This window comes from Orycteropus afer, unplaced genomic scaffold, assembly GCF_000298275.1.
Source record: "Orycteropus afer afer isolate SDZICR_OR568_19922 unplaced genomic scaffold, OryAfe1.0 scaffold00554, whole genome shotgun sequence".
NCBI lineage: Eukaryota > Metazoa > Chordata > Mammalia > Tubulidentata > Orycteropodidae > Orycteropus > Orycteropus afer.
The window spans coordinates 1,621,994-1,625,046 of NW_006922141.1; positions in this window are offsets into that span (position 1 = coordinate 1,621,994).

The window sequence follows — 3,053 nt, forward strand, 5'->3', positions numbered from 1 at the left end:
GTACATACACACAATGGAATACCATACAATGCTAAAGAATAATGTAGAATCTGCAAAACACCACATAATGTGGATGAACTTGGAGGACATTATGCTGAGTGAAATAAGTCAATCACAATAGGACAAATATTGTATTAGTCCATTATTGTAAAAGTTAAGGAAAGGTTTATCTATAGAAGGAAATTTTCTTTGTTGGTTACCAGGGGTGGGAGGGGAGAGGAGGAACACTGTTAGACAGATAGAGATAAGTACTGATTTGGGTGAAGAGAAGGGCAATGTACCAAATGTGTGTGATCAATATGGCACCATTGAGAATGAGAAAGACATAGACAGGTACATGGGAGTTACAGACAACAAAGATGAACCCTTTTCCACATGCAGAACTGTGTTGTCAGTGAAGGCAAACATGGGTATATGGATGCAGAGATGGGTGGACAGGCTAAACGATTAGGTATGTCTATGAAATGGGGAGTGTAGCTAAGAACATATATAGGGTTGGCAGACAATAGTCCTATAAGTTTATGTGACAGATCAGAAACCCATGGGTATGGTAGAGCTGACAAGGGGCAAGGTTGTGGTCACTGCTTGGTCACAGCCAGCTACCCAGAGGGACCAAGTAGTTGAACCTGCGGGCTTGAGACCATAGTCACAGGGGACATCAAGTTTAATTGGCATAACATACTATACAAAACATTGTTCCACCTCCTACTTTGGCAAGTAGTGACTGGGATCTTAAAAGCTATTAAGCTGCCATCTAGATGTAATGATGGGTCTCTCCTTGTCCAGAGCAAAGAAGAATGAAGAAAACCAAAATTCATGGAAACAATTAGTCCTAGCAACTGGTACACCATCCGATCTGCAGCCTATACCAACTATAAGACCAGGAGAACTAGATGGTGCCCGGCTACCACTGTCATCCACTTGGAAGGGGATCTATGTAGGAAATCCTTGACAGAGAGGGAGAACATTGTGGAACAAAACTCAAAATCATTTGGAGAAAAAAAAAAAAAAGTGGGGACCAGTTTTGCTGGTCTGGTAGAGACTGGTGGAACCACTGAGACTATGGCCCCTAGCTGCCCTTCAGGTCTGGAATTGAACCCACACCTGTGGTTTCCAGCCAAACAAAATACAGGCATATGAGTTGAACATTTACCTCAAGTAGATACACTCCTTGGAGGGAACAATCATGGGAAAGAGAAGGGCTGCTTATGCACAGGAAGATAGCTCAGGGGGCAGGAGTGTACGGAGGGATGGACACTGGGAAGAGGTAACTATGGGGAGGAAGTGGGAGGGAAGCTGTTGCATTGTGGTAAACTGTGGTCGATGACATGAGACAAAGTATATGTGAACTGCTGTATGGAAAGTGAATTTGCTTTGTAAATCTTCACCCAAATCACAATAAAAAAAGAAAGAAAGAAAGCAATCTGGCAGCAAAAGTTTTTATTTTTATTTATTTTATTTTATCCTTCAGTGAGATAGAAAATAAAAGCATTTGCTTAGAGAAACACAGGCATGCATAAACTCACAATAAATGAATCCTCTCTAACTTACATGAAAATCTCACAATGCATGAAGGATAATCTTTATTTTCTTAATTCAAATTAAAAAATAATATAAAAGTCAATGCTCCAAACCTTGAATCCTATTTTTTACAGTATTAAGTTTATTACAGGACTCATGGAAAAATATATGTATTGGGATTAGGAAACTGAACAGAAAAAGAGAAAAGGGTGTAATTAGAAAGAAGTGAACCACAGACATAAGTTTATAATTTGCAAATGAATAAAACTGCATTACACCTTTTCTTCAAACTTTCAATAGCAGGATATGGAAGATAGATATAAGTAACAACTCATGTGGTACCTTTTTTGAAGACTACAGTTTGCATTCTGCATTTGGCCGACAGACTCTCCTTCTTGGAAAATTCTGTTTTATTATTATTAAAAGCCGTGAACAGTCTGAGACCCTATTTGCAAACTAACATGTAAGCCTGCCATACTTTAATAGTTTTGGTCAAAAACAATGGACTCTTTTACCAAATAGCAAGTAACATGAACTTCATGTTTGCATCTATTCCCCTCATCACTCAAGTTCCATGGGGACAAAGAGAAGGACCCTGGTTGAATGCTGCAAAAATAGTAGGTTTTCATCAGAGCCTAGAAATTCCAATCATAGGGAATCCTAATATTTTAAAGGAACTATAGACAAGCTTCCTCAAACTATAGCTTAGAGGTAAACATTATTTACATTGTCCCCAATATTCATCACCTTTTGTTATTTCCTTTGTCTAAGATTTTAAGATTCCATAAACTTAGGGAAAGACTGATTTTCTAAAGCCATGGTAGCAAGTAACCATCAAAAACTGTTTAAGCATTCAGTAATAACTCAATTCAATGACAACACTTTACTAAGTTAACCAATTGATGTCAGTTCCTTGTTTGAAGTCAATCAGAAATGGATTTCATTTTATAATCTCACCTTTAAATGTCAACTGATCCTCACTGGTCTCACATGAATAGCCATATTTCTACAAATGTTGTTGACCTTGCTCACCTCTGATTATCCTCCAATCACAAAGTTTCATATTTCCTGTAAAACCTATATATCATCAGCATTCTGTTCTGCTCAAGGAGACTGTAGCCAAATAACATAGCTATCTCCAGAAGCAGTAAAATCAAACCTATGTTAAGTATTGCATAGTGATGCTAACATCTTCTGACATATTGCGTGTATTAATTTATTTACTTTGTATTATCTGTTTCCCCCAGTAGATTATAAGCTCTATGAAAATAGGGATTTCATTTATCTTGTTGGTCACTGTATCTCATCAACTAACTCACTGTCAAGACCAGAGTCAACTATCAATACTATTGCCTGAAGGTTGAATTAATTAAATAATCATTTTAGTGTTACAGGTTTGTGATAGTTGAAGATGTGTCAACTTGGCTGGACTTCACTTGTGAGTGGTGGTTCCCATGATGGATCACATGACTGCGTCCTAAGCGGCCGGTCAGTCTAGGGGGAGTTTCCCCAGGGGTGTGGCCTACCTGTAA